The sequence below is a fragment of the Dipodomys merriami genome, unplaced genomic scaffold (assembly GCF_024711535.1).
Source record: "Dipodomys merriami isolate MVZ:Mamm:240054 unplaced genomic scaffold, mDipMer1.0.p SCAF_114, whole genome shotgun sequence".
NCBI lineage: Eukaryota > Metazoa > Chordata > Mammalia > Rodentia > Heteromyidae > Dipodomys > Dipodomys merriami.
In genome coordinates, this window is record NW_027202427.1 from 4,212,501 (window position 1) to 4,230,537 (window position 18,037).

Genomic DNA, 18,037 nt, shown 5'->3' on the forward strand with positions numbered 1-18,037 from the left:
GAGGGCTGAGCGCCGCCCCTCCTCCTAGAAGAACGTTCTGGTCAGATGGATGACAGGCCGGAGCCTCGGTGTGGGGATGGGGTGGAGGCCCCAGCCTCAGTGTGGGGGTGGGCTGGAGGCCCGGTGTGGGGGTGGGGTGGAGGCCCGGGCCTGGGTGTGGGGGTGGGGTGGAGGCCCCAGCCTCAGTGTGGGGGTGGGCTGGAGGCCCGGTGTGGGGGTGGGGTGGAGGCCCAGGCCGGTGTGGGTGTGGGGGTGGGGGTGGGGTGGAGGCCCGGGCCTGGGTGTGGGGGTGGGGGTGGGGTGGAGGCCCGGGCCGGTGTGGGGGTGGGGTGGAGGCCTGGAGGGCTCGGGATGCAGAGCAGAGCTCTGAGAAGGTAGGACCCCCGGCAAGACCTGAGTTCCTCTCTACTGGGGTCCAAGCCAGGGAGGGTGCTGGGCTGGCTGGACCCAGCCTCCAGCATGGAGCTAACGGGTCTGTACGGCGTCCTTTTTCCACAAGTGGCTTCGTTGGCTGTAGTAATGGGAAATGGACCAGCTAGATGGGAGGAGGACTCAGGGCCAGCCCCGCCCTTCCTGAGCTACGCTTTCCGTGTGCCCATGATAATTCAGGGCCTCCACGGCCTCCAGCTGGGCTTGAACACAGCCTCCTCTGTTTGGTTTGGTTTGTAGGCTTTTGTTGTTGTTGTTTTTCAGTAGGTCAGGGCTTGGGCACTGTCCTTGAGCGCTCTACCACTTTGAGCCACAGGTCCACTTCTGGTTTTCTGGTGGTGAACTGGAGATAAGAGTCTCATAGAGTTTCCTGCCTAGGCTGGCTTTGAACCATGATCCTCAGATCTCAGCTTCGTGGCTTGGATTACAGGTGTGAGCCACTGGCACCTGGCTTCTGTCTGTTTTTAAATACAGCCTATGTGAATGTCTTGAAAAGCTTACTCTGCGTTTTTTGTAGTTTGAAGTGTTTTTCTTCAAATAGGACTTCATTGTAAGCTTCACAATGAAATATCATGACACTCTATAATTATTCACTCAATTCTATTTAAAAATTACTTATTTTCTAATTTCTAGTTTACTTTTTTTATTGCCTGGACTAAAATATGCAGGGAGATTTCAGATAATGTTGACAATGTCAGACACCCTCATCTTGTTTCTGTGGACATAGCTCTAGTGCATTATGCTAAACATGAATTGAATTTGGCACATTTATCATATTCTGGAATATTGTTTTCTATCTTTAGCTTGTAACAGTTTTATTAAGAATAAATTTTTAATTTTACAAATACCTTTTATACACCAAGCTTGAGGGTTGACAGATTAGGCCAGGTGTGGCCTGTTTTCATGGGCTGTGACTCTTCTTCTAGACAGTTATTAATAAAACAAAACAAAATCCCACACTGAAAGGTGGCTTATAAGCCTGAGACTTTTATCATCTGGACTCTACAGAATGATTTCTCCCCCCCTTTTATCTAGATAATCCTGAGTATGTGGGTTTAGGCTCTTTGAATGAATAATAATATTGAACCATCCTTGAATTCCTGGGAAAACTAATTGTTGATCAAAATTGGATCCACGGCCGTATAAAGAAGAGCAAAGCAGAGCTGGCACGTGGGGGTGGGGCTGCCATGCCAGGCAATCGCAGACCCCTCAGCCAGAACTCTCACACCCCCAGCGTCAGGGAGCAGAACCATCGGGTAGCACAGGAGACCGGTACAGGGTGGGGTGGTGCATTTGGCTCCAATTCTGGGCTTAGAGAAGGGGTTGTGGCTATTCCCAAGCTTTACTGGCACTGGTGACACTGGGATGCCCTCCCCGAGGCCCCCCATTGGCCTCCTGGGAATGCATGCCCTTTGGAGAGCTGGCATCCGCTTGGCCAGCTGGGGAATGTCTGGTTCAGCCGGTTGTGTAACTACTCTGTGGTTGGCCCTCGTGGCATACGTGGGTCCCAGCCTCTGGGTCAGGAAGCTGCCTAATTGTGCTACAGTGGATGGACAGAGCCCCAGCCCCTCTTCCTCTGCAGCCCTTCCTTTGTGAAATTCTGGATTGCTGCAAGCCCTCCGTTGGCTTCCCGTCTTGAAATGCCGGCTCTCACCATTTTGTCAGGGTTTCAGGCTTGCAGGTGGACAGAGGCTTTGGAGGCCCCGCTTCACTGCATCTGCTCATGCGCTCTGGAGCTGCATGGAGCTCTTAGGCTGGCCATGGCCAGAGCGATCTGTGGTGTGCGGCCCGTGGGGAAGGGGCCTGTGACTTCTCCCCACAGCTGGTGGCCTTCTCCCTGCTTCCTTCAGGCCACGGACTTTCAGAATCAGGACAGAGCCAAGCAGGCGGAGCGAGGCAGGCCGGGAAAGGCTGCTCCCGCCTGGTCTGTGTCTGCTCTCCAGGGTGCCGTGCTGGGCCGCTGCCTACCTGGCCCTGCTCTGTGTGCAGGTGGATCGGCTGAGGCGGGACAACTCTCTGCTCAGTTTCCTGTCCCCGCGCTGGCGGTGGTGTCGGCTCCCTCCTCCCTGTTACCCCCCCACCCCCGTGCAGTGGGTGGCAGAATGATGACTTTACTAAGTGCTCCCCCTGCGAGGTGCTCCCCCTGCAAGGTGCTCCCCCTCCAATGTGCTCTCCCCTCCAACGTGCTCCCCCCTCCAACGTGCTCCCCCTGCAAGGTGCTCCCCCTCCAATGTGCTCCCCCCTCCAACGTGCTCCCCCTCCAACGTGCTCCCCCTGCAAGGTGCTCCCCCTCCAATGTGCTCCCCCTGCAAGGTGCTCCCCCCTCCAACGTGCTCTCCCCCTCTAACATGCTCCCCCTGCAAGGTGCTCCCCCCTCCAACATGCTCTCCCCTCCAAGGTGCTCCCCCTCCAACGTGCTCCCCCTGCAAGGTGCTCCCCCTCCAACGTGCTCCCCCTCCAACGTGCTCCCCCTCCAATGTGCTCCCCCTTCAAGGTGCTCCCCCTCCAATGTGCTCCCCCCTCCAACGAGCTCCCCCTGCAAGGTGCTCCCCCTGCAAGGTGCCCACCCCGCTCTCTCTTTGGCTGGGTTGCTTGCCATTTATTGTTCTAATTCGTGGCAGCTCGCAAGTATTCCTTGTAATAATCTCTTGTCAGTTACCTGGAAAACAGACGTCTTCTGCGTCTGCAGCCCGGGTTTCTATTTTGACGGTGTGTCTTTTGTCTCATGGAAGGTTTACATTTTAATGTGCTCAGCCTTCCCCATCTTTTCCTTTACATTTGTGAGTTTCTGTCCCAGGACGTTTTCTACAGCTTCCTTGTTTTTCTGTGAGTCTTCTTATGTGCTTTCTTCACTGTTTGGCTTGGCGATGCACTTGGGAGCTTGCGTATCGCAGGGCGGTGTTTCTCTGGGAGTGTGGGTGACGGAGCCGCGCAGCCTGGCCTGCAGGGCCAGCCTCTCAGCTCGGCGGTGGCTGTCTGGCCGCCAGTCCTACCCCTGGCGTTTACTCTTCCCACTGGCCAGCGTCCACTGTTAGTCAGAAGGTCGAGTCAGTCTTTCTTTTGCTGGTCACAGCATCCTCTCTCGTCCTTTATCATCCACATAAATTTTATGATTAGTCGTGTTCTTTAAAATCTCCATCGGGGTTTAGTTGAGATTAAGTTAATTCATACATCAGTTAGAGAGAATTGTCATTTTTACTACACCAAGTCTTCTTGCTCATGAGCGTGGTGCATCTGGCTAATTTACTTCAGTCTTCTTTTATGTTTTTGTTTCAATGAGGTCTGGTGATTTTCTGCGCAAGATGGTACGCATCTTCTGTGAGGTTCCCCCTAGCCCTAAAAACGTAATCTGTAATATGATTACTGGCACGCAGTGCTGGGAATGGGTACTGGGCTGCCACGCTGGGGGGTGCCACACAGGCTCCTCAGAAAACAAAGCGTTCACGGGCCTCCTGCCCCTCCCCCAAACGCCATCCACGGAGGCCCACTCAGCATGCCAGAAAGAAACTGGTACACCTGTGTTCACACTGCACGTCCACAGGAGTCAACGGCAGCACCAGTACCCCGGGCGTGGAGAAGAAGACGTGGTACCTGTAGATGATGGGTATTTCTCAGCCAAAGAGAAAAATAAAACTAGGTCATTTGCAAGAAAGTGGTTGGAGCTACTGTAGTTCACTGTGTTGTGATAAGTTTAAAAAAAAAGTAAATTCCATGTGTTTTCACTTATTAGTAGAATCTAGATTGTGTGTGTGTGTGTGTGTTTTTGTGTGTGTGCGTGCATGCGCATGCGCTAATCCTGGGCTTGGACTCAGGGCCTAGGTACTGCCCTGAGCTGTTTTTGTACAAGCTTAGTACTCTACCACATGATCCAGGCCTCCACTCCCTCCTTGGTAGTTATTTGGAGTTAAAAGTCTCACAGACTTTCCTGCCTGGGCTGGCTTTGAACCGTGATCCTCAGATCTGAGCCTCCTGAGGAGCTGGGATGATGGGTGTGAGCCATGTAGTTTATTTCCCTGCAGGAAACAGCAGTGGAGCCATGTGGGGCTGTTTTAGGGAGGGGTGAGGGGAGCGGGAGGGGGCTGGGGGGCTCTGCGGGCGTGGGGGGGAATGTCGCGCTGTGTGCGGCTAATGTGTGCCAAAAGGCAAAGTTCAGCAATGAACAGTTCCGGTTGCGTGGTTTGTGTTCTGTGTGCTGGTTTGTGTGTTGCTCCTGTGTCCGCCGACCTTGCTCTTGAGTCACGAACTGCCTGGCGAGGCCCGGGCTCGCACCGCAGCGCCCCAGCATTTGTGATTCATGAGTGGCTGGGTGCCTTCTTTTCTGGTCTTTATGCATTAATTTCCCTTTTCTTGTCTCATTGTGCCAGCCATGTGGGGCCAGTGAGTGTGCGGCCTGCTCTGCCAAGGGTCCCCTCCCCTGAGCACGCCCCCTGTGTCACCGCCAAGGGTCCCCTCCCCTGAGCACGCCCCCTGTGTCACCGCCAAGGGTCCCCTCCCCTGAGCACGCCCCCTGTGTCACCGCCAAGGGTCCCCTCCCCTGAGCACGCCCCCTGTGTCACCGCCAAGGGTCCCCTCCCCTGAGCATGCCCCCTGGGCTCCGTGTCACCGCCAACAGCCCCTCCTCTGAGCCACGTCCTTTCCTCTCTTGCTCGGGAGCTGCTGGGTGGCCGTGGGTTCGAGCCCTGGCTGGCCTGTGGAGAGCACGTGGCCTGTGGGGCAGGCTGCACCCCAGGCTCACCATGAGCCCCGCGGCCCTCAGCTCACTGGAGGAGATGACGTGGGCGCAGCCCCCTGGGATGCGGCCAGGGCTGACCGGAGGCCCTGGCCTGTCTGCCCGCGGATCTGCCGCGTCCTACCTTGCACCTGGCATGGCGCTGTGCCTCCCGACCCGTGCTGGGCCTGGGACCCCGGGGTGGCTGACAGGTAGCACCGGGGCCTGGGGCACTGCCATGCGTGTGGATCTGAGTGTAGTCTACAGGCGCCGCGGCCTGCAGTGGCCAGGACTGGGGCGGGGCTGGGGCCTGCACGCAGGAGCCAGGCTGAGACATGCTAGAGAAGGTGTGCAGCCGGCCCACGGGCCTGCCCACTGTGGCCTGCCCACCGTGGCCTGACCTCCTGTGGCCTGCCCACCATGGCCTGCCCTCCTGTGGCCTGCCCTCCTGTGGCCTGCCCTTCTGTGGCCTGCCCACCGTGGCCTGCCCTCCTGTGGCCTGCCCTCCCGTGGCCCACACTACCGTGGCCCACACTCCCACAGCCTGCCTTCCCGTGGCCTGCCTTCCCGTGGCCTGCGCTCCTGTGGCCCACACTCCTGTGACCTGCCCACCATGGCCTGCCCCGGGAGGGCTCTCCCCAGCCTAGCCCCCTCCCAGCTCCACACATCACCTGAGGCCACGCCAAATAAAAGCCACGTCTTTGTCATGGTTTCAGCAAGTACAGGAAGCCACAGGCAGCAGCGCATTGGCAGAGGGGCCCCGGCTCAGGTCACAGAGGGCTCTGTGGTTGGGGGAGACTGAGGCAGAAAGCCAGCAGAGATGCAGGAGAAATCCCAAGAACCCAGCCTGCTGGCTGCGTGACGCGGCTTTGTATTTGAAAACCAGGCCTGGCTCTTGGCTCACTGTGCTGACAAAGCCTGGCCGCGCTTCAGACAAAGCCCGCGGCATCCGGCGTCCCCTCCCGAGCAACAGTCCTCTACTCTTAAAAGATCTCTGTTTTCCCTGACCTTTTAAAAATGGACATAATATACATATGTAATTGTATTTACAAAATAAATGGGATCGTATTATTCTGTTATTCTAGCTGATTTCTTTAGTTGATGGAATGCTTCTGAGGTATTTCCCAATATCAGTTGTTTATCATATGCTTCTTAGGAGTAGTCTGTAATCTCCCACAGACGCCTAAAGGACAATTAAGTTGTGCCAATTCCTTCTCTCTCTCTTTTTTCTTATCTTGCGCTGGTCTGCGGCTTGAACTCAGGGCCTGGGTGCTGTTCCTTAGCTAAAAAGCTCAAGGTGAGCGCTCTACCACAGTTCCACTTCTGGCTTTTTTGATGGTGAATTAGAAATAAGAGTCTCGTGGACTTTCTTGCCCAGGCTGGCTTTAAACAGCAGTCTTTAGAACTCAACCTCCTGAGTAGTTAGGACTATAGGAGTGAGCCATTGGTGCCTGGCCAGTTCCTTCTTTTTTAGTGATAGACACTTGTTTCTGTGTATGCATGTGTGTGCACATCTGTATGTGTGTGTTGTGCGCTCATCAGATACATGTGAGGTGTGTGTGTGCTCAACACCTCCTCTTCTCTTTCTTGAAACAGGTTCCTATTGGTGTGTGTTGGGCATGCCTATCTGTGCACATGCATGGGTCAGATGCACATGTGTGTGTCTGGAAATACAAATGCATGCATGTATAGCTGTGGGTGCTGTGTATGTGTGTGCACGTGTGTGTCCTGTAGGCACTGTGCATATGTGTCGTGTGTGTGCTGTGTGTATGCATGTGTTGTGAGTGTTGTGTGTGTTCTCTGTGTGTGTGTGTGTGTGTGTGTGTGCGTGTGCACACTTGGCTTGGAGGGCCTGGGATTCAGACACAGCCCCCTCCCCGCGCCGGCCTGCGCTCTGGGGAGGTCCTGAGGCCCAGCTGGCCTATGGTCCCTCGGACGCTCCTGCACTGCCGGAGGCTCAGTGGGGATGAAGGGATGGCTCTGCTCTGGCCGGTGTTCCCAGCCGGCTCGGTCACGCGGGCCCGTGTTCCCAGCCGGCTCAGTCACGCGGGCCCGTGTTCCCGGCCGGCTCAATCATGAGGGTCTGTGTTCAGGGCTGGCTGGGTCACACGGGTCCATGTTCGGGGCCGGCTCGGTCCTGTGGGTCCGTGTTCAGGGCCGGCTCGGTCACGCAAGTCCTGCCATCTCTTTCCCCCTAGGCCAGGTCAGGAGGCTGCACCCCTGTGGTGTGGGGTGTGGAGACTTCACGGCTGCCGTGACTGGCCATCCCCGGAGATGACCACAGGAATCCCGCCGGCCACCGCTGCGTCTGGCCGCACATGGAGAGACGGCAATAAAACCCGGCTGGCAAATCTCCCCGTAAGATATGGCCAGGGAGCTGAGGAGCCTCAGCCGCTTCCCCAAGCCACGGCCTTCCCTTTGTAGCCACAGGCTGAGCCGGCTGGAAGTCAGACTCCAAATGTGATCATTGGGGTTGCAGACTGACACCATAAATTGAATTTGCGGCCGTGACCGATCTGTTCTATAAACGCGGGGACACTGAGAGAAAGGAGAGGAGCCTGGGGATTGGGGCGCGGGGGGGCACGGCGTTGAACGGGGTGCGTCTCAGCGCGGCTTTGTCTGTCTAAGGTCACTCGGAGAGCCCATCGTGAGCTCCCAGGGCTGCCCACGGGCACCAGGGAACGATGCCTTCCTCCTCCTCTTGCGGCCGCGGCCTCACCCCTGTGCCCCGGGAGACTGCATTTCCCCGGGGTTCCCCCGCACCTGCTGGTGGAGGAGGGAAACGTGCGCAGCCGGGCCAAGGGTCGGCTGGAGAGAGGTGGGGCTGGAGCGTGGCTGTGTGCGCGCAGGCTGGGATGCAGGCTGGGACTGGTGAGGAGGCGGTGGGGAGGAGGAGGTGGGGGACGGGCCCGCAGCCCGGGCGGCCAGCCGGCCCTGTGACCCAGCCTGCAGAGCCAGCTCTTCCTTGCTGGGCCGCGCATCGGGAAGCCAGCCCGGCCGGACCCCGGCGTCCAGCCCGGCGCTGAGCTGCCCTGGGCTGAGCGAGGGCACAGTGGAGACGCTGGGCAGGTGCGGCTCTGGACCCGTCCTCCTTTCCCATGGAGGCCTGTGCCCGAGCATCGCTGCCCATGGAGAGCTGGTGCCCTGGGAGCCAGCTCACCCTGGGTGCCGGGCGCCGGGTGCCCCGTGCTCCTCACGGACAGTGTCCGCGGCCGCACTGACTGTGGGCCGGCCCAGCCCGCTGCCGCCCAGTGTAGCGCCTGCCCGGCTCTGGACGCGGGTGGGACTTCCTTCCACCACAAGACAGGCTCAAGGTCAGGGCTTCAGTGGCCTGGGGAGACTGAGGGCCCGGGACCAGGGGCATCGGCCTCGGGTCAGAGCCACCACTCCTCCAGCCCCGCGGCCAGCGCCAGGAGCTGATGTAAAAGAGAGACTGAATTTGACTCAGACAACAGGGGCAGCACCAGTCTCCTTCCCTCCCTCCTTCCTCCCTTCTTTCCCTCCCTCCCTCCCTCCTTTCTCTTCCTCCCTCCCTCCCTTCCTCCCTCCCTCTTTTCCCATCCATCCTTCCTTTAAGCCGTCTACCCATTTATTCCTTCATCCATCCATTCACTCACCCACCCACTCAACAAGCCTGTCTGTTTACCTGTCTGCGTCGGCTGTAGCACTAGGCGACAGGGAATGCGAGCCCTGGACTTGGCCATCTCCCCCCCCACACCTATGGTGCCTGGGGTCGGCCTGGGCCCCGTGGTGCTGGGCGGGGGAGGGAGCGGCTAGACGGGCTGAGGCCGGTGGCGCCTCCCTGCGCTGGCCGTAGCCAGGCTGCCATGGCGTCAGGAGCTGTGGTCATGTCCTGCCCTTGTTTCCCCTCCGGCTGTTCCCAGAGAACACAGCCCCTTCCTCCCTCTCCTTCCTCTGCACCACACTCACCAGAAGTGAATGTTTGTGCATATCACCCAACATACACACACACACAGCACACACACACACGTACACACATATACATGTGCACACACATCACGCATACACAATGCACACATCACATATACACACACACCATACATAACCACTAACACACATCACACACAACACAGCACACACACATTTACACCACATGCATGCTCTTACATCACACATACATTTACATGCATTACACATATGCACTTACACATATACACACTTCACATATATGCACTTACATCACGTATACACATATCACAACACACATACATCACATATGTGCACGTTCACACATCACAAATACACAGACATATCACATACACATGCTTACACAATACACATGTCACATATACACACACCTCCCACACACACATTACATATGCACATCACATATACACTCATCACACATCTCACACTACACACTTACACACATCATATACATACCTCATATATACACACGCATCACACGCATCACACACATACGCGTATCACACACACTATGGGACATTGTGCATGGAGCCGGGGTACTTCCCTACGCACTGGATCACCGGTGTGCGCCTGGATATTTGCTTCTCAGGGGACGGGTAGCGAGGCCCCTCTTCCCCGCTCCGGGTCTGTGGGGCGAGAGGAATCAGCGTGAGGAAGCGGGCGCGGGGGGAAGGGGAATTGTGGGCTAGGAGGGAGCGAAGACATTCTCTTCCTAGTAAATACAATGTCTAATTATAGAATTAATACTCCAAAGCTGCAGGAAACTTAGACATGCAGAAATGCACAAAGGGAAAAAAGCACACAAGACGCATCCCATCCACCATCTAGATAACCATCCTAATATTTCATTTTATAATCTTCTGTCATTTTCTATGCATATAAATAGATAGATTTTCTGTTTTCAACAAAGAAGAGCTTATAGTGCACACCCGTTTTGTAATGTGCTGTTTTCATTTAAGGGATGTTCGGTGTCCGTCTTTTCGTCTCAACGAATACAATCGTGCAGCAGAACCCCCCGGCTGCGAATGTGACTGCCGCGTGTTATAATTTACTCAACCCTATTACTCTTCACCACACTTATTTTTATTACACGGCGAATGTATGTTTATGGTAGAAAATTCTAAATCGGAAATAAGCACAAACGCAGGAAGAGCAAATTGCGCACGATGGCGGCGGCGTGGGGGTCAGCCGGGGTGGCTTGGCTCGCTCTCCTCCCTGGCTTCTGACTTTCTTCCCATGAGTTACTTCATCCCTGTTCTTCACATAACAACACGACCCTCACCCACACGCCCATGTCACGCACCACCGCCGCGAGCGGCTCGCTGGAATACTGCTGCGTAGAGCAGATCATTTCGATAGTGGTCTCCTGTTAGTTGGCATTTGTTTTTCGTCTCTCTTATAATAAACAGCTTGTAGCTAACTCTTTTTTAGGGACAAATTTCTACAAGAAGAACAAATGGGTCAAAAGTTATGCAAATGGATATGGAAAAGAAAATCCTTAACAAGCGGTACCACTCCATACAGCCCGCACCCACAGTCTTGGTAACACTGCCTAGGATAACAGTAATAATGCAGAGCCAATTTTACAGGTGAAAATGTTAGCTTGTTGTTTTAATTTGCATGTGCTTGAATGCTAATGAGGCTGAACATTGTTTTTTTTCAAATACCTTTTGATATTTGTATTTCTTCTACTAAAAATGGTCGGTTCGTAGTCTTTGCTCATTTTTCTATTTGTATGTTAATATTTTCTTTGATTATTTATAAGCTACAACTGTTAACTCTTTACCTGGATCGCAACTATTTCATCCAAAGTCACCATGTCTTCACCACTTTGTATTTTTCTTTTTGTTTATTTCATCTGTTTAAACCTACAGAAGTTTAGGGTGTGTGTGTGTGTGTGTGTGTGTGTGTGTGTGTGTGTGTGTGTGTGTGTGTGTGTGTGTGTGTGTGTGTGTGTGTGTGTGTGTGTGTGTGTGTGTGTTTGTGTGCGTGTGTGTGTGTGTGTGTGTGCGTGTGTGTGCTGGTCCTGGGATGCTTCCCTTAGCTTTTTTTGCTCAAGGCTGGTGATCTACCACTTGAGCCACAGCTCTATTTCTGGCTTTTTGGTGGCTAATTGGAGATAGGAGTTTCATGTACTTTCCTGCCTGGGCTGGCTTTGAACTGAGATCCTCAGATCTCAGACCCTGGATAGCTCGGATCACAGGCCTGAGCCACTGGTGCCCAGGATGTTTAGAGGGTTAATGTAATCAAATTTGTTAGTCTTTTGTGGCTTTTGCTTTTGGTGTGCTCGGGAGAATGTTCTAGTACTTGTGCACACTCATCTGTATTGTGTGGCTTGTTCGTTTTTGTTTTTGTTTCTGCAGTGCTATGGATGGAACCCAGGGCCTGCACATGCCGGGCACTCCGCCATGAGTTGCACCCCCAGAAGCTTGCCTTTGTCAGGGAACTTCTTCCGTGAATTATTTTGATTAGCTGGTATTATTAATCACCAGGCAGAACTGTGGCCGTCACCCAGGAGGGCCGGGCTCCACACACGGGTTCTGACCGGTGCTGACCGGTTCCGATCGGGACACTCTGGAGTGCACAGCAGAATCCTCTCGTCGGCTGCAGTTGTAAACCTGTCTCCTGACAGATGAGAGCAAGGATGGATGAGTCTTCTTGGTGTCTTCCTGTCTATTCATGAACTAGATCTCGCTGGTCAAGTGCTCAACCTTCTCAAGGTTGGGAAGATGAGCTCCTCTTCCGGATGTGATGGGGGGCGGTTGGGGACATGTGTGGAAAGCCACGTGAGATTTAGTCTCACGGCAAAGCCAAGGCACGCGCATGCGTCTGTCCAGGTCTCTCTCCCTTTCTGAGGGTCTTTCTGGGAACTCCAGAGGTTAAATGCAGAGGAGTCTCCCGCCCCCGTGGGTTGAGTTTCACTCTGGTCACTGGGCTTTGCACAATCCCTCCCTCTGCTTTGGGTTGGTGTTCATAGACGTGTGTGTGTGTGTATGTGTGTGTGTACGTGCCCACGCGTGCCGGGATTTGAGTCTGGAGCCGAAGTGCAGCCCATTAGCTCTTTTGCTCGAGGCTAGTGCTCTACCCACCCCACCCCCCCGCCCCTCTTCCTTCTGTTAGTTGGAGATGAGTCTCATGGACTGTCTTACCCAGGCTTGCTTCCAACCTCCATCCTGAGATCTCTCTGCCTCCTGACGAACTAGAACTACAGTTTGTTCCAGGGATGGAGCAAAAGAAGACATGGCCTGTTTGTCTATCCCTCACTGCAGAACAAGGATTGGCCTGTCTGTCTGCCTGTCTGTCTGTCTCTCTGCCCCTCTGTTGCAAGGGCCCCCACAAACACAGATGCGCATACACAACATATTAATCATATAGTCGGGGTCTTTCTTGCTTGCTTTTTGTTTGCTTACTTAGCTTGTCAAGAATGCAAGAAATAACAGGTAGTCTTCAGTTAGATTCACTTCCTCACCTTTCCTAGAGGATGAATCTTCTGCATTTAAATGCTGTGTGATTGGTTCAGTAGACGCTGTGATTGTTTCTGGCCCCCCGAAAGGCGCGCGAGGCCGCCTGGCTTGCCGCGTAACTCGGCTGAGTCTGGAGTGAGTGTCTGACCCACGCGCTCCTTCTGATTTTACACGCGGACACACTTTTTATCTTTTACGCCTTTGCTCTGCAAGCGTCTCCTGTGAGTCGAGCTGGGTTTGGAAAGGCTGACTCTTTAATCTTGTGGTGATTGTAAAACAATGAGCTCCACGTTAGTGCGTGAACGATTCCGCTGCTCCCAACCCTCCGGCTCTCCGCCTTTCCCTGGGAGTCCGGGTTTGCGGGCTCTGCGTTTTCCTCTCCTCGCCACTTGTTCCAGCTCTCCGGAGACATCCTTCAGACCCGAGTTTCTAGCTGCCAGGTCCAAGTGTGGAGTGCGGCGCCCTTCCCAGTCCTATTTCGGACAAGCCTCAGATTGATTTGATCTGGACGCTGTCTGCCTTCACTGGCCGTGGACTGCGCTCGCTGCCCGCCGCGGGCCGGGTCTGACAGGCGGACGCTGCCCCCCGCTGGCTGTGGCCTGGCCGTGGACAGATCGAGGCCTGGCCGTGGCCAGCTGGGGACCGGCAGCTGATGGACACGGGGCGTCTGGCACACTCAAATGAAGGGATGTTTTATGATGGCTTGGATGCTGTTGGAGGACATTGCAGGGGACACCCTGGTGACCAGAAATGCTGGGAGCCATTGCCATCAGGCCTGAAGGGCACAGAAGGGGAGAGGGTGCTGCTGAGGGGGGGGAGAGGGGGCAAGGGCATGGAGGAGTGGGAGGGAGGGGGTGAGTGAGGAGGGGAGGGGAGGCAGAGGGGAGGGGGAGGGGCCGCAGCAGCTCCCGTAGGGAGGGCAGGGGGAGGGGTCTCTGCCTCCCATCTCAGCCCAGCCTCGCTTGGGGAGCTGCGCTGGCCGCCCCCGGTCCATGGGGCTGGTGGCGGGTGTGCAGAGAGACGGGCTTGTGCTCAGGGCCACGGCCTCTGCCAAGCGCCGGGACCCCGACACACCGGCCTGGGGGGGCGTCCGCCATGGGGGGTCGTCCACCATGGGGGGGCGTCCGCCATCCCGGGGGGGCGTCCACCATGGGGGGGCGTCTGCCATCCTGGGGGGGCGTCCACCATGGGGGGAAGGCATCTGCCATGGGGGGCGTCCGCCATCCCAGGGGGGGTGTCTGCTATCCTGGGGGGGCATCCGCAATGGGGGGCATCCGCCATCCTGGGGTGGGGGGAGGCATCTGCCATGGGGGGGGGCGTCTGCCATCCTGGGGGGGCATCTGCCATGGGGGTGAGGCATCTGCCATGGGGGGCGTCCACCATCCCAGGGTGGGGGGAGGCATCCGCCATGGGGGGGCGTCTGCCATCCTGGGGGGGCATCCGCCATGGGGGTGAGGCATCCGCCATGGGGGGGCGTTCGCCACCTCCTCTGGCTTCCTTGCAGCTGCGGCTGGCGGACCACGCCTCCGCCACTTGCTCTAGATCCATGCCGCGAGATGCAACGCACATCCGTGTGTGTGGCCACCGAGAGGGCCGACAGTGTCTCCCTGCACGCGGGCACCGCCCCCCCAGTGTCTCCCTGCACGCGGGCACCGCCCCCCCAGTGCCTCCCTGCACGCGGGCACCGCCCCCCCAGTGCCTCCCTGCACATGGGCACCGCCCCCCCAGAGTCTCCCTGCACGCGGGCACCGCCCCCCCAGTGTCTCCGTGCACGCGGGCACCGCCCCCCCAGTGTCTCCCTGCACGCGGGCACCGCCCCCCCAGTGTCTCCCTGCACGCGGGCACCGCCCCCCCAGTGTCTCCCTGCACGCGGGCACCACCCCCCCAGTGCCTCCCTGCACACAGGCACCGCCCCCCCAGTGTCTCCCTGCACACAGGCACCGCCCCCCCAGTGTCTCCCTGCACGCGGGCACCGCCCCCCCAGTGTCTCCCTGCACGTGGGCACCGCCCCCCCAGTGTCTCCCTGCACGCGGGCACCGCCCCCCCAGTGCCTCCCTGCACACAGGCACCGCCCCCCCAGTGTCTCCCTGCACGTGGGCACCGCCCCCCCAGTGTCTCCCTGCACGCGGGCACCGCCCCCCCAGTGCCTCCCTGCACGCGGGCACCGCCCCCCCAGTGTCTCCCTGCACGCGGGCACCGCCCCCCCAGTGTCTCCCTGCACGCGGGCACCGCCCCCCCAGTGTCTCCCTGCACACAGGCACCGCCCCCCCAGTGCCTCCCTGCACACAGGCACCGCCCCCCCAGTGTCTCCCTGCACGTGGGCACCGCCCCCCCAGTGTCTCCCTGCACGCGGGCACCGCCCCCCCAGTGCCTCCCTGCACGCGGGCACCGCCCCCCCAGTGTCTCCCTGCACGCGGGCACCGCCCCCCCAGTGTCTCCCTGCACGCGGGCACCGCCCCCCCACTGTCTCCCTGCACACAGGCACCGCCCCCCCAGTGCCTCCCTGCACGCGGGCACCGCCCCCCCCAGTGCCTCCCTGCACGTGGGCACCGCCCCCCCAGTGTCTCCCTGCACGTGGGCACCGCCCCCCCAGTGTCTCCCTGCACGTGGGCACCGCCCCCCCAGTGTCTCCCTGCACGTGGGCACAGCCCCCCCAGTGTCTCCCTGCACGCGGGCACCGCCCCCCCAGTGTCTCCCTGCACGTGGGCACCGCCCCCCAGTGCCTCCCTGCACGTGGGCACCGCCCCCCCAGTGTCTCCGTGCACATGGGCACCGCCCCCCCAGTGTCTCCGTGCACGCGGGCACCGCCCCCCAGTGCCTCCCTGCACGTGGGCACCGCCCCCCCAGTGTCTCCGTGCACGTGGGCACCGCCCCCCCAGTGTCTCCGTGCACGTGGGCACCGCCCCCCCAGTGTCTCCCTGCACGTGGGCACCGCCCCCCCAGTGTCTCCCTGCACGTGGGCACCGCCCCCCCAGTGTCTCCGTGCACGGGGGCACCACCACCCCATGCCAGTGTCAGCGCCACCAGGGAGCCGCAGCGGCCCCAGAGACAGCCCTGCACTTTCTAGACCGAGCCTAGGGAGTCCTGCAGGATCTGAGCAGGATCTGGGCGCTGATTCCGGCAGAACTGAGTCCCCTTTAGCCGGGTGCCCTGCACTGCCAATCCTGGCGGGTGCCGCCGGGGCCTCAGCTTCTGGAAGCGGTCTGCCGGCGTCCAGTGACCTCTTCCTCTCAGCCTCCTTTTCTGGTGTCTTCTGATCCTTTCTCCCTGCCCAGCCTGCTGGGTGGGAACGGGCCGGCGTGCAGTGGATGCCCTGCCGCCCGACGCGTGCATGCGAAGGCCTGGGCCTTTCTGGCCGTGTTTCTGAGCTCCTTTTGCAGACCAGCTCCCGGGCTCCTCTTACGCTGGCTCCGGATGCCCCTGAGCCCCGTCCACTTCAGCCTGCGGAGCCCGGGCCGTGCCCCGGCCTGGTTAGCTTCAGCCTGGCCCCTGGCTCCCGCCCCCCCTCCCCCCGCTGTCGCACCTGTGGCGTCTCCACTGTGCGGTGTGCCGCTGGCTCGAGGGCCGGAGGGGTTCAGCCGCCAGGGGCCAGGTGAGGCAGGAGGGCAGTGGGCTCAGTGCCTGAGGTGCCGGGTGCCCAGTCCTGAGGAGGTGGCAGGGCCGCCTTGCCTCCCAGGGCTGTGCTTCCCTCGGGACGGGCCCCAGCTGTGAACGCGAGCTCTTGCCGTGTGGCTGGGCGTGTGCGCGTCCTTGTAGACTTACATGTGCCCGTGTGCATTTGTGGGATTGGCACCCAGGTCTGCCTGTATGTGTTTTAGTGTCTCCATGGCGGTGTGTCTGCCCAGGGGCTGCGGATGTGCGCTGTGAACGGTGCGATGCTTTGGGTCTGGGTGAGCTGTCCATCATGTCTGTCCCTGGACATCTGATGTCCTCCTGCCTGCCTGCTGGGGCCTGGCTGTCTGGAGATGTATGGTGCACAGGTGCCCTGGAGGTGTTGGAGGGCGTGTTTTGTGGCCATGGTGGCCCCCACAGATGTGTCCAAGGTTTGTGTTCATGTCCTTCCCCCGCACCGGGAGCCTCCCCCCAGCCTGGCAGCCCTGTCCTGCACGGCTCCCCCTTCCCCGGCCAGAGGCTGGGCCATCTGGGCAAGGAGAGCGTTTCCCAGTCACTGTCACTGTCACGGAAGCAGCGGGTCAGCGGGCAGCTGAGCCGAGGGGCCCTGGGGCCTGGCGCCCTCGCCCGCCGCCCGGGCTGTCACCAGGCCGCTGGCGGGTTAACGGATCGCAGGGAAAAACCCATTAAGCGCCTGCCTCTCCCAGTCATTCCTTATCGGCGCAGACGGCAGCCTGGCTGACACCCGCCTGCTCTTCTTCACATAATTGGAGAAAGTTTTCCTATTACCGCTGCCTCCCACCGCCCCCCCCCCTCCCGCCGCCGGCCTCGCCAGCCCCGCCCCTCCCGGAGCAGGATGACCTGGTTTCCTCGCTCCAGCACTGCGTCTGCTTCTCCCCAGCTCCCCCCAGCTCCCCCAGCTCCCCCAGCTCCCCCAGCTCCCCCCAGCTCCCCCAGCTCCCCCAGCTCCCCCAGATCCCCCCAGCTCCCCCAGCTCCCCCAGATCCCCCAGCTCCCCCAGCTCCCCCAGCTCCCCCCAGCTCCCCCAGCTCCCCCAGATCCCCCCAGATCCCCCCAGCTCCCCCCAGCTCCCCCAGCTCCCCCAGATCCCCCAGCTCCCCCAGCTCCCCCCAGCTCCCCCAGATCCCCCAGCTCCCCCCAGCTCCCCCAGCTCCCCCAGCTCCCCCCAGCTCCCCCAGATCCCCCAGCTCCCCCAGCTCCCCCAGATCCCAGCTCCCCCAGCTCCCCCAGCTCCCCCAGCTCCCCCCAGCTCCCCCAGCTCCCCCAGCTCCCCCAGCTCCCCCCAGCTCCCCCAGCTCCCCCAGCTCCCCCAGCTCCCCCCAGCTCCCCCATCTCCCCCATCTCCCCCCAGCTCCCCCAGCTCCCCCAGTTCCCCCCAGCTCCCCCAGCTCCCCCAGCTCCCCCAGCTCCCCCCAGCTCCCCCAGCTCCCCCCAGCTCCCCCCAGTTCCCCCAGCTCCCCCCAGCTTCCCCAGCTCCCCAGCTCCCCCCAGCTCCCCCCAGCTCCCCCCCAGCTCCCCCCTAGCTCCCCCCAGTTCCCCCATCTCCCCCAACTCCCCCCAGCTCCCCCAGCTCCCCCCAGCTCCCCCAGCTCCCCCAGCTCCCCCAGCTCCCCCAGTTCCCCCCAGCTCCCCCAGCTCCCCCAGCTCCCCCAGCTCCCCCCAGCTCCCCCCAGCTTCCCCAGCTCCCCCAGCTCCCCAGCTCCCCCCAGCTCCCCCCAGCTCCCCCCCAGCTCCCCCCTAGCTCCCCCCAGTTCCCCCATCTCCCCCAACTCCCCCCAGCTCCCCCAGCTCCCCCCAGCTCCCCCAGCTCCCCCAGCTCCCCCAGCTCCCCCAGTTCCCCCCAGCTCCCCCAGCT